We start from the raw sequence: 13,948 nt of genomic DNA on the forward strand, positions 1-13,948 counted from the left end.
TCAGCCAACGAGCAGCCCCAGCACTACCTGATCAAACATTTGAGCACCATGGTCTCAGAATCTGTACAGACTGTGAAGGGCATTTGTTATGTTTGTGAAATTGTTTGTACCTACAGCTGGCAATTTTTAGCTGTGGATTTGCTCTAGAGAACTTGTCCCTCAGAGTGAAGTCACAGGAAATTTGCACGTTGACATCGGCAGGAACAGCACTGGTTCTAAAGCGGGAATAGTAAGGATTATATATATTATTGTTATTTGACCAAGTGTTGTTAGACTGAATTCCCATGTGTCTGTCCCAATGGGAAGCCTTTTCCCCTCACCTGTAGTACCTCATCTCTTCCCCAGTTGAGGCTCCAATTATTTATTTTCAGCCTTTTGGAATCTGTAGCTAATCTAAAAGCAAATATATCCTTTAATTTTGTTTCTGTGTGAGAGCAAATCTGGGAAGCTAAATGTTGACCAGATTTTTAACTGCCAAAACTCATAACATTTTAAAACATCGACATAAGGGAAAGGAATAGGAAACCATCAGGACATACCCCTTAACCATGCTGGAAAGCGTTTGGGTTGCAGAAAACAGATCCAAACTCCTCTCCTCACAGTGAATGGGCCTTATCTCTTCACGCAGGAAGGCTAGATACAAGGGACTTCGGAAGACTGCAAGATCTGTGATAGCATGAAAGAAATTGCTAAAGGGATGCTCGAGCTGATTAGAATTACTAAAATATCTTTTCATATCTAGACAGTAGTTACTCTGTAACTGCTGCATCCACAAAACCATTTGCAAAACAAGGCCTTGTAGTCCACAAATTAAATGAGGCCCTGTGCTATGTTTTGATAAAATCTCTGGGCAGTCTGAACTCTGCTACACAGACAGTTTGGCCAGCCTTCACCATCTGACGCCATCTCACAGTCCCTAGACCTCCACCTCTATATGGGACCACTGCCATCTCATCCTCTGGAAGACAAGTAGAAAGCAAAACACTCTTCTTTCACCACCATGCCTGCCATTTCCACTAACAAGGACAGTCCCTTCTTTTGAAGTTTGATTTACAGGTGCTATAAAGCCATTGTGCTGACTGCATGTCAGTCTCCAAGGAAACTAGTAGCATATATATTCCAGAAGCATCCCTAGATGAAAAGAAGTGTTATTAAAAGTGTTCTCAGCATAACCCCTGCTATGAGAAGGAGCAGAGTTCAAGGTCTTCTGTTGAATGGTTGAAGGATGCTGTGTTCAAATAGAATGCTCTTAAGGAAATAATAGCAGGTCAAGCTGGGGATCTGGCTGTTGTACAGTCTCCAGTTCTGAAAGAGTCAGAAATTGAAAAATAAACTATGTGAAGCTTTAGAAAGATTTGCTATTCTTTTATAATTCAGCCTAATTTTAGGTTGGAATCTCCTCTGTATACTTAAGTATTAGCACTTTCTGTAATACATCGCCTTTTTGCGGCTATTACGCTTCTCAGCCCAACCTGTATCAGCTTGCACATCTCTACTTTGAAGTTGATGCTCAACTAGGTTTTTATATCACTCTTTTAAAGGACTGAACAGAAGCACAAGGTAGCCAGGCTGCAGTCCTCCCTGCTCCCCGGTGCCAAGCAGCTGGGTGCCCCACAGCTGGGATGGGTGCTCTGCGCAGTTGCTGGGAAAGACATCCCATGAGAACGTGCGCTTCCATGATCGCTAAAAACTGTCTGTGGCATTTTCAGAGTGTGTGCGCTGAGAGCAACATCTTACTTGAATTTTAAATAAGGAAATAAATTCCCTTTCTCCTCTAAATTCCCTGGTAAGTTCCCATCTGAATAATATATGCTTTCCTTTTTTGTCTTAAACCTGTAAGGATATTATTTATTCAGTCCTAGTGGAAGCTTTATCCAGGAGGAGCCGAACCAACCCTATTCTAAAGTTTAAGTTACTAAAGCACTGGGGGAACATGTGAAATCAAAGGTATTACATAATATACGAGATTCTCATTATGTTGCTGTAGTTCTGACTGCCAGAAACATAGCTGCTCAATATTGAAACTCATTTTCTCTTTTATGGCACAGTTCAGTATAACCAAACACAAATAAATGGAACAAAAGACTAAATCAAACAAAGCAAATAAAAAGAGCAAGAGAGCACTGCCAATAATGTGCAGTTTCGTTCCCAGCTTGGATCCAAGTGGACCATGATCATTCCAAGCATTTTCACAAAACAGTTTAATTTCACTTTATGAAGGAGTTTCAGTTTCATAACGCTCTCTGCCTGAGTGTGTATCTGAACAGACACTTACAGCTACAAGAAAACATTTGAAGACTCAAGAAGGAAGATTTAGGCGTTCGCAAAGCTCAAATCTGATCCTCAGTAAAGAAATGGAACTGGCTGGGAGAAGAAAAGGGATAAAGACATTTTACAGGGGAAGAACAATTGAAGTAACTAAAATGATATTGCTTGCAATTCTTGTTTTATTTCTCTGTTTAAATCAGAAAAGCAGCATGTGATGGAGTTAAGTTCTCATTTGTCCCTGTTGTACTGCTTATCTTCACCTTTCCTACCTATGCATCCTTAGGATGCCCATAAACAACAACTGCAGTCATTGTAATGGACAGAGAAAACGAAGCGTAAAATTGGAATATAACATCATAGCCGATCTGTTATTTCCTACAGCAGTTCTATCAAATCCAGAAATGAAAGGACTGTAAGCTTGGCAGCAAGTAACAGAAGAAGAGTTATACCTGTGTCGTGGTTCAGCCCCAGTCGGCAACTAAACACCACGCAGCCACTCGCTCACTCCCCCCACCCCTGTGGGACGGGGGAGAGAATCGGAAGAGCAAAAGCAAAAGGAAAAAAACTTGTGGGTTGAGATAAGAACAGTTTAATAATTAAAATAAAATAATAATGATAATAATAAGGGGAAAAAAACCCAGAAACACAAATGACACAACCACTCGCCACCCGCCAACTGACGCTGCTGGTCCCCGAGCCATGATTGCCCCTTCCCTCCCCCGGCCAGATCCTCCCAGTTAACCTACTGGGCATGACGTTACATGATATGGAATGTCCCTCTGGCCAGTTTGAATCTGCTCTCTTAGCTGTGCCCCCTCCCCTCCTGGCTGCCTGTGCTCCCAGCAGAGCCTGGGAAGCTGGAAAAGCCCTTGACTAGTACAAGCACGGCCCAGCAACAACCAAAACATCGGTGTGTTATCAGCATTGTTTTAATACTAAGTCCAAAGCACAGCACTGCACCAGCTTCAGGGAAGAACATTAACTGTCTCCCAGCTAAAACCAGCAAAATATTCGTTTGCCAAATACCAATCGTACATACACCCTAACCTGGCTTATATTTTCTCCTCAGAACTGGCAGTAGGATGAAATAGTATTGACAAGACAGCCTTGCTAGTACTTGCTTCTAAATCGCCTACCTTGTGGGACATCAACTGCAGCTATCATTGCATTACTCTTTCATTATGAAATAGGATTTAACACAGCATTGTGCAACATGAGAATGTTTTCAAATCCTTATCCTACCCTTCTGCATTTCTTATTGAATTTGCCCTGCATTTCCCCTATCAGTAGACCTTTGTTATTTGATGCTAAAACGTTTTAGGTAAACACAGATATATTTCCCTATTAATTTCCACATCCCATGTGAAAACCAGATTAAATTTACAACACTCTACCAAATGTTAACATTTCATGTGACAGGATATGCCCAAAAGCATGTATACAAAGCGGACAGCAGAAACACTCTGCCAGAGACATAATAGCAGAAAGAAAATGGAAACCCTTTTTAGCATGATTTGCAGTATCTTTTCTCCTTTCCTTAAAAAAAAAATTGCAACAGAAGAGACAGCTGATGAGAGTTTGATGTTCAGATACATAACAGCATCAATGTATAGCATTTTCCTTGACAGAAACCACAAGTCTATTTCAGCACAGAAAACACAGAGAGTACCCCACGTGCTTGCTTAGAATCATGCCCTGGTGGGGAAAGCACAGGAGATCGGGTGTTTGTAAGGGCCTACCTAGCAGAATAGCAAATACTTTCATAGAATTTGCATGTTCCTCCTCTATCCAAAAGGTGATCAAGCCATCAAATGTCAAAGGAATAAAAGAGCAATATGCAAATTTACCAAACTCAAAATCTCAGGTCTCTAGTGAGGGAGACAAACAGGGAGCAGAAGGCAATTTTCACCACCTGGAAAGGATGCAGATTTAGGTCAATATCAGAAAAACTCCTTGTAACAGGATGAAGAACTAAAAGTGGTATTATTAGCTGTAGGCTCGGTATAAGGCACTTGCCAAAGCAAACAATACAAGCAATCTACAGAACCCAACGATAGTTAATTTTCAAAGAAACCACAAATAGGTTATATCAAATTATCCCTTTTAAGACTAACATTTTAAAATGCTTGATGGTTTTATGTGGAGAAGCGCATGAGATGAGTGTTTCAAATTGTAGTGACAAAAATATAATGAGAACAGATTTCGTTTTCTATGATGTTAGAAAACAGCCTGTGCAAAACAATACTAGGGGGATAATTCCTGTTCCTCCAGGCATCTGACCGTGCCGTATCTACCCACCAGCCTGCCTTTCAAGTGCAAGAGAACATCTTGTTTGCATTCAAATCTGAAAGACCTGAGAAGAACCCAAACCGCTTTGTAGGTGAGTTAACTTATACTTAAACCATTTAGTTAATAAGTTCAGCCCTTCTCCATGCACTTGGCAGTTAAAGGAAAATAAACATCTGTTGCAGTTCTGTTGCTAGTTCAAACAGCAAAGCATTAGTGCTTGACCAGATATTGGCACAGCACTGATGCTGAAAATCTAACAAGAGACGCTTTGATCGGATAACTTAAGCAAATGCTTAACAACACTCATTAAGCTGCCAGTAAAGCAGCATATAACAACAAAATAGATTGGGTAATGTATCTTGATTAATCATACAATTTAAATTTTTTCATTGTTGAATTGAAATGAAGGAATGAAACAGACTTCACAGCTACACCAGTAATTGTGCACAGCAGTCATAAAGCAGGGATTATAAGGTTACGGATAATTTGAGAATAATGTGAAATTACTTCAGGAGTTAGGCTAAGCTGTTTTTTTCTGGTTTGGATCAGGCTACTTAGAGAACCATCATACCGGATCCTGAGAATGGAGACATGCATGTTACTAATATAAAATTCATTCTCTACTCACTAGAATAGAGGACAACATTCATATGTTACCTGAACATTGAATATTTGTCTTCCTTTTTATCTTAATTGTACAACATATCAAACAATAGGTCTAATACTTAAACAAAAGGGAAATAAAACAATTAATCCTAGGAAAAGTCATGTGTTTGGTATGAATATCTGCTGGGCTCTACTGAGATGCTTGGTTTTACTGACACTTCCCACCACAGTTCCTCAAAACTGACACATTAATTATTTAGGTTAAGAGTATCACCAGTTCAAATATATTTATTTTCCTTATTTTGTGTCTCTTTACATAAGTTACACATCCTGACCAAACCAATTTGCTCAGTAAGTGATAACACTGGCTTCCAGAAAACAGATGTTAACATGCAGACTATCTTTCATTTAGTCCCAAGATTTTCAAAGGTTGGAAGAATGATCATAGGTTCTGATTAATTTTTGAAATTAGCTGTTTATTCTCAAAGAAATCACAATTAAAATTATACCTTTGCCTGCTGCAAGTATTACTAAATGGAGTTCCTCCTCTCCAACTTGGTGAAAGGCAGACTAAGTGCACTGGGCAGCCCGTACAACTCAAGAACATGATTCCTGCCACACCAAGTCAAGTCTCATGGATTTAAGCAGGACCAGAAGTGCTCTTCCACTGGGAAATACACTCTCAGAAAACATTACTCCTTTCTCCTCCTTCTGGACCCATCAAGCCCGCGTATGAAATAGCCTGTCTATTTCAGCACAAAATCATTCAATCTGAACAGAACAACTTCTGAGGACCAAACAAACATGTTACACAAATGAAGATCAAACCAAATCCGCTGCTGCATTTCCTTTTGCTTCCAAGCATTAACCTTCACTCTTTCCAATTCAGCCTAAAACATCTTCCTTGGTGAGGCAAAAATGTCTGATCCTGCCAACTTCACTATGCCAAGTCAGTTGAAGACAAACGGCTTTTCATTTTTTTCCCCATGAAAAAATATTTCCCCTGTGATCAGCAAAGTTAGGAAACACTAGACTGTAAGTAGTGGCACAATGTTCCCCACAGCTCAGAAAATACACCACATCCCACACTTGTGCTGTAATCACTTGTCCATACCGGCAGGTATGACAGATCTGATTTCCATAGCTGAGCAAAGGAAAGAAAGGCTGATATCATCAGCATATCATTTCCATTTGTCAACAGAAACAGGGCTGTGATTCACATCTTTGCAATGGGAAACCAATGTTACTAACCATTTCAGAAGCTGAGATACTATTCATGAATACCTGAAAAGTAGATTTCCCATAGGATTTTTTTCCCTCCTGTCTGCATTTCAGTAACTTGAAATGGGCTCCTTATGTGTATATTTTTTTACCTCTGTTGGGATTTCTTTTAAGCAAACATTTTAAAACATTTTGTTCATCTGTTGAAACCTACTATTTCCTGACAGAAAACACCATATGACAAAATACAACTCCTATTTGAGAAGGCACATTAGTGAAATGTGCAGTGTTACCATATTTTTGATGTAACATCGAAGCACAATGTAATAATAATAATCTTTCAGATTAACACAAGCTTTAATTGAAATTAGAAAAGGAGAAACCTAAGCACGTATAATGCATTAGGATTCAAAAAGGTTGCTTCTAGATCACCACTTATAAGTCATCTAAGGTAGACACATCCCAACATCTAATTGTATTTCTATTTCAGTATTTTTTATAAAATTATTTCCACTTCATGTTTACTACTTATTTATCTTTGCTCTTATTGCTTAAACATATTTTACCGCTCCCTTGTCACCTACAAGAGAAGGACAGGAGAATAAAAGCTGTCGCTACAAAAACTTCCGTGACCTCTCAATTTACAAACATCCACGTCCTCAATTTTACACTTCATTGATGTTCCAGGTGGTGTTAACAGGCGCTTCTGATGGGTGCACAGCTATTGCACGGTTAGCTTTATTCCCTGACCTACACGTTTGCAACCGTGGCCCAACAAACTTCTAACACAGCCTAAGTACAAAAGAGCTTTTGTTGCCAGATCACAAGCACCAGTCATGACAAAAGGAGTCAGCTCTAATCCTGTCCAAGGAATCAGAGCGTTATGACAAATTTTCTGTACGGACCTGCAGCACCTTGCCCACTTGTGCAGAAAGTGGAAATTTTGCTTTTCTCTCCTTAGAACAAAATAAAATGGAGTGGTGGTTGACATCCATGTGACACCTGGGAGACTGGGGTTAACCTGGGACGTAGGAGAGCTCCAAGGGTATCAGTGGGGCGTGGGCAGGGTGCTCGTTGGGGACTCGGGGGAATGGCAAAAGTCACAGCGCACGGGTCTCCCACGCACCGGGTGGGCACCTCAGCTCCTCCCAATGGGCTGGCTACGCTTCTTTCCCCTCTGTGGACTTTACTACGCTGCCAGACATTTAAGAGTTAAGCGATGCAATAAATCTTCATGCCAGTGGTGCGCTTCCCTAGCTACACAAAGCTCCAAAAATCTATCCAGAAATTAAATAAATTCAGCTAGAAATATACTAAACTTTGGATGACGTGATTTATCCATTTTATCAGTATCAAAACCCCTTAGGCTGCGTTTTGTTTAATGGCAAGGTATTTAACGTTGGTTTGCATTTGCACTCTGTTATTAAGTCTAACTGAATAATTAGATATATTTTTTGCAAATAAAGAAACTGAGGCAAAGGGTTTACCCATCCAAGATACACATAAGGACTGTGAACGGGTTATTAACACAACTCTTACATACCAACGTGTTGTCATTCCTGCAGATTTTCACCTCACAAAGCATACTCCTGTATAAGAAATGTATTTGAGATACCATCCATGTGACTATTTCCTCTCCAGCAACAAATATAACATACCCTTTCTGCATCATGCATGATGCATTTTATTCAAATTAGCACATCATCATCATGCAAATTGGATCAATCTGAGCCATCCATCTGTCACTAAAATTTAGGGGTATATTCTCAACATCATGTGTAAGGAGTTATGCATGCAAATTCCTGCACATCAAAATGATTCAATACCCAGAAGAATATTACGATACTAAGAATTATAGCCAACGTGGCACTCCTGTGTACATAATGTTCCACGCTTCCCAGGCATTTTGCTCGATGCCTGAGAAGTAGGAAAGAAGACACTGAACAGAGAAGCCAAATAAATGAAAAAATCACAAACGGGTTTTTTTTTCAGCGTCGAACTGTAACTGCCATGCCCACACCCAAAACTTGCTAAATCAGGTAATTAATACAAAGGGTAATAATATTTGTAATAGCAGGTCCAAAAACATCTGTTTTAGGCAATCAAGTTCTTGCTGTAGGCTGGTCTCTTAAAACATGCAAAAATTACCTCTGGCAACCGCCAAGCACAAGAACTCCTTTAATAATTCATAATGATCTAATGAACACCTTTCATCTGACTCAGAAATTTCTTTCAAGTCTACTCCAAGTCATGATTGTGCCTTTGTATGTTTGTTACTTTCTTGGACTCGTGAGCATTTTGTTTGGTTTCGTTTTGTTTCATTTCGTTTTGTTTTGGCTGGAGGAAATCTGTGACACTGAGAGGGTGGAATTAGTGTTTTCCTCTGTCCAAATCCTTGCTACGTTTTGTTCCTGAGGAAAATGGGATTCTGACTGCCTGACGGTCGATGGGATGGTTTCCCAGTTAGGAGACCAGGCTGAGAAGTTGTGGCGGAGAGAGGAAGGAGGAACTGGGAAATATCCACCTCCTAGTTTACGTGTGAGTGTTGTGTTCGCTGAAGGCAACAACAACCACCACAAACCCCAGCACCAGCCCCAGCCCTCCCCAAAGCCAATGATTTCTCAAAGGGAGGAGTTTTTAAAAAACTTTTACCTTTTCATTTCAGGCACTGCTGGAGCTCTATTTGCTAGAAGGCGTTGAAGAAATCTACAAACATGCAATTGTATCCCTTTGAGTTATTTCTATTACACCTTCAGTATACGCGCATCGGTGTTCTGAAATGTCTGTCACCTACGTGTTCCATACATTTTCTAATTTATGCTTCAAACACACTGCAGGTGAACACGTTTAGTTAAGAATTAAGTCATAGACAGAAGCATTGTTTTATTTCTTTGTACTGTAGATTTTTTAGGAATTTTTAAAATGTTTTGTTGCAAAGTCTCTTCTGATACGAGAGAACAGGTTTACTAAGCAATGTTAAAGGTAGAAAGCTCCCTTAGATTTTCTCAAAATGTAAACTGTTTTTCATTTTTGAAGCACCCATACCTGTAGCAAACAGCTGCTTCCTAGAGCGATGCACTAAAATGTGCTGCTTCAGAGCAAAAGGATTTCTAACAGTGGTTTACCAGTACTTGATTTTGCTGAAATCATCCATTTTCCAGGACAGCTAAGAGGGCTTGCATTTGTTCTCTTAAAAGTGCAGGCACACAGAATAATAAACAGAGAGAAGAGAAAAGTAATTGGGCAGAAACTTGCTTTTTAAGCTGCCGAAATACCCTGTGCTACTTTGGTTGTTTGTTGCCTGACCCGAGAGGGGAGCCTAGAGAGCAAGGGTTTGAAAAGCTGTTGCACCCCGGAGCTCTCTGATTAGCATACATCTCCCAAAACCAGCTGTCAGAAAGAGAAGGGGACACTGCTGATGAGTGATCCACATACTGGTTTAAATCCAGTTTTAATCATTCAGAGCTAAGCTGTGTTGTAAGGACGCCCTAATTTCAATTGTTTTGTATTCACTGGAAAGGAGAGGAAAAACCAACTGTAGAATTTGTTTGCTTTAATAATCAAGCATTGGCTGTTCACGTGTTTTGAATGTCCAGCTGGTGGCTCCACTGACTAAAGAGGGAGCCTGAGTTTCCAACAGAACTATTTAAATAGCGAAAGGTAACCTTTCTGAATTCCTTAGAGAAATCAAAGAGTCTGTCTTTCTGGTTATTTATTCAGAATGCAATTTTGTTGTTAGGATCTGACTATCTTCAGGTTGCAACAGCATAAAATGGCAAGACTAGTACATGAGTATTTTCTGCGTCCTACCACTATTATATTCTTATTTCACTTTATTATTTATTAATATTATATTAATAATAGTAATATTATTTCATGTGATAAATTGTTCGTCTTGCAAATTTATTAGCCTTAATTAGATACCTGATATCAGACAATTTACTTGCTGCTAGACATCATACATTCCTTTCCAAATAAAACAGAAACTTCAGTCGACTCCTTCACAGCTGCCTTTGCCATCCCTTGGAGTCTTGTTAAGTTTATTCAAGGTTTTTGGCTTCTAGACCACAAGGACTATGAAGTAAGTATGTTCCAGTTTAGTTAGGCATACATTGCAGTACAACGCTATGATCTATAAAATGACTTCAAAAAATCGGTGCTTAGCTAATAATGGTGATAAAACATTGGAAGCTTTTTTTGTAATCCTGCTTCAGCAGCACCTTCAGCAATACGTGATGATCTGCAATTTGGTTTTAATTACGTTGACAGGAAATGGATTAAGACAATGAAGAAGTCAACATTAATAATGCTTGACACATGAATTGCCAAAGCCATCTGTTCAGGTTGTTTTCAGCAGAGCAGTCGAGCACTTTCTCAAAAGCAGTGGTTTGGGTACTTTAAATATTAAACTACCATCCTGGCAGCAAGATTTGAGGCAGAAGACCGCAAAAGTGACTTTTCAATCTAATTCATGTTCCTTCTGATGCTAAAGGTTGTTTGTTGCCTGTCACGATGTCAATATAACATGTTTGCCTGGGAGAATAACTTGTATTTATAAAAGGTGATGTTTGCATATGGAGATTTGGTGATCCTAGAAAAGTGAGAATCACTCTTTTCAAAAGACTCCCTTTGTTCTGTACGGCTCTCTGAATTTTTTTTTCTGCAGATACTTCAGAATTTATATTTACCTGTCCTGTATCAAGTCCTTCATTAGTCATCATCTAAGTTTATTTAACAGACATTCACCCTTACTGAAGACACTTTTGAATAGTTTTGTGTGTGTGTCTATATATTTTAATAAACCTGATCTCTACCTTCTGCAGAACTCCCTGGCCCTGCTTGTTGAACCAGCTGCAATCAAACCTGTGTCGTGGCAAGACGTGAGAATTCTTCAGTCCCTCATGTGCCAAGGAGAGCATAGGCGAGCCCTCAGATACACACAGGTTATGAAGCTATCGTTCTCAAGCTGTAGCGAAGTGCAGCTTTTCCTCACTGTGCTGTTGTCCAATAGGTAAAGAAATATATGCCACCATTTTGGCATCCAAATACTGTGAGAGGTGGAGAACAAACACTAGAAATCACAATCCCCTAAATTTCCTTTAAACTTTGAATACGACATTTGTGGGGCATCTTTTTGGTGATACTATTAATATGCCTTTATGTCTCAAAAAATGAATTACAGGTGCATGGTGGAGGCTTGAGGTCTGCTGCAGGAACACACCACTAAGTTAAAGGTGGAAGAGCTATTAAAAGACATGTATGACATCTGTCAGAGGATGGGACTAGTGGAAGACTTCCTGAAGCTGCCTTTCACAGATGCCAAACAAGTAAGTGTGGGCAAGAAAAAAATCTTATTCCCCTCTTTGCCAAGAGAAGAAGCAGTATCATCATATATGTTTTAAAATGTGTTATTTCTCATAGAAGTGTTTGGAGAAATTTTTACAGAATCATGAAATTCTTTTAGTCCAGCATCTGCAGCTTGCCAACTGTATGGCAGCACTACAGCTGAACCAGGCAATGAACGTTCATCTCATGCTAAGTGTAAAAGTTCTGCCAAGTGTGCCAGTTTCTCTCAGGGGTTACTAACCAGTTTTACCAGTACTCAGTAAGAATCCTGCTTTCTTTATCACACCATTCTTTGAAACACTTGGAATAAGCCTCTATACCTTACATTACAGCTGAACCTAAAAGTTGAACAAAAGACGTCACTACTCCAAAGCTACCCTTTGTAGTTGGAAATTCAATGTTACAGGCTGTTGTTGACTCCACTTCAAATTGTTTGTTTGTGTCTGAGGATTAAATAAGTATCTTTCCTGTCAGCTACTCTTGCCATTCAGTTATCCACAGACCTACATTATGTAGGGTTTGGATTATTGGATGTTGTTTGGGTCACTGTGGAATGAAGAGTGTGTTGTATGTCATCTCTTGTATCTCGCACGCAGCTCTGGGTGCCAATCCACAGGCAAAATTTGCATCATGGGTTGTTCTTTTTATTATTTCCTGAAGTTATAGCGCAAGGTCTGCAATTGCACAGCTTTCATTTTACCACTTCTAGGACAGAAATTCCTACCTAACTTCTGTATCTCAAAATAGCCAGGTCAAATTTTGCGTTATGTGAACTTCTGCTGTGGTTTTGTGATACATTTGCTGTTTTCCGGAACCATAGTTTTCCAGGGAAGCAAACTTATAGGGTGATTTTGGAAGGTTAGGGCCTGCATTTGAAAGCTTTAATCCAGGGTGAAGGTGTGTAGGTAGCTTTCTCTTCCTCATTTTAATACGCACTTCCTTTTGTCCAACGTAACCCGCCGTTGCCCTGGAGATTCAGTCACCTGGGGCAGTGGCGTTTCAGGAAAAACAAGGGAAAGGCTGCTGTTTTGTCAGCCACGTGAAACTTGTGGGTGCTGTCAAGTGTGTCAGAATGAGGTTCTGCAGAGTGCCGGCATGGTTTTAACTTAAAGTTGTAGGTTCTGTTATTATTCTAGTCTTGCTTCCACTTGGCTAAAAATTCCGGGTAAAGCTGGTGTGCGCTAATGGGCAGAACCTGCTGCTGTTCTGTGCAGTGGGTGTATTTTACTGCACCTGTAGAGGAAAGGTATTCACTAACTTGAAAGAGCACCGAGAGATCCGTGCAATGAACTTGAAATTAGTTAACTTCTTGCCTAGATTCTTGCCTAGATTCTTACCTAGATTCTTCAAGAATCTAGCTGACAGAGAGTTCTGTCACCTTGGGGTCCAGGTGCTTGAGTCACTGAGGACAGGGCAGAGCTCCCCTCCTGGCCTTCCCTGCACCAGGGTGGTAGGGCAGGGGGCAGAGCGTGGGCTGGGTACAGCTATGCCTTGCCCCTTGCTCCTGAGAAACGCTTCAGGGGCAGAGGAACAGGTCAGGGCCATTTGGGGCATTCCTGAGCAGCAGCCTTCAAGTAATTCATTTGTCCCACCTGCTCCTCCTGGCCAGGGAAGGGGATAGGTAGGTCTGGCATACTCTGGAGGGGATGCCTGGGGTCTCTGCAGATAGGGGGGTATCAGCTCTGCTCTCTTTCCTTCTCTTGCAGCCCTTCAGCTCTTGGAGAAAGACGCCGAACCCTCAGTCTTGTCCCTGGCAGCTCAGACCGTGCTGATCCTGAGATCTCCAAGGGAGCAGCCAACATCGGGATGGACCCTGTGGGCGCTGTGCTGATGGCTCTGCACAGCCAGGCAGCGGTGAAACTCTCTTCAAGAAAATTGATGTCTTTGCCTCAAGCTGGAACCACAAGCCCAAGGCCATGGTGTCCTTCACAGGGGAACCACCGTGAGCATGCTGAGCAGACAGCGTTCCTCTGGGCCTCTACCACTATGTGCGGGACAGCTCGCCCCTCGGCACACCCTGGCCCCATTATCGGTTTAGCATGTCACCCCTCTGTTAGGCTTTCCCTCAAAAGAAGGCCTATTTGTTCACCTCCCATGGAAGTCTTCTCTCTCTGGGCAGGCAGAGGGCAAAAGGGAAAAGGCAGAGCCTGAAAGAACAGGGATTGCCCTGAGAGCTGCCAGATGGCCGGGCTTTCCAGCAGCCCATGGCAGCACAGTA

General features: G+C 40.9%; 2 long non-coding RNA genes across 3 annotated transcripts; both read left to right on the forward strand.

Moving 5' to 3' along the window:
* Positions 1-1,502: 1,502 nt before the first annotated feature.
* Positions 1,503-5,879, forward strand: LOC142065275 (uncharacterized). The gene is made up of 3 exons (XR_012663332.1): positions 1,503-1,786; positions 4,540-4,648; positions 5,729-5,879. It is a non-coding gene; the product is annotated as an uncharacterized LOC142065275 (long non-coding RNA).
* Positions 5,880-8,804: 2,925 nt separating this feature from the next.
* LOC142065281 (uncharacterized) lies at positions 8,805-11,646 on the forward strand. Of its 2 annotated transcripts, XR_012663336.1 has the most exons (5): positions 8,805-8,922; positions 9,050-9,106; positions 10,319-10,465; positions 11,208-11,327; positions 11,567-11,646. It is a non-coding gene; the product is annotated as an uncharacterized LOC142065281 (long non-coding RNA). The 2 variants fall into 2 exon arrangements; XR_012663335.1 differs by lacking the exon at positions 11,567-11,646 and having other exon boundaries at positions 11,208-11,391.
* The last annotated feature ends 2,302 nt before the right edge of the window (positions 11,647-13,948 follow it).

This window comes from Phalacrocorax aristotelis, chromosome 16 (assembly GCF_949628215.1).
Source record: "Phalacrocorax aristotelis chromosome 16, bGulAri2.1, whole genome shotgun sequence".
NCBI classification, from domain to species: domain Eukaryota; kingdom Metazoa; phylum Chordata; class Aves; order Suliformes; family Phalacrocoracidae; genus Phalacrocorax; species Phalacrocorax aristotelis.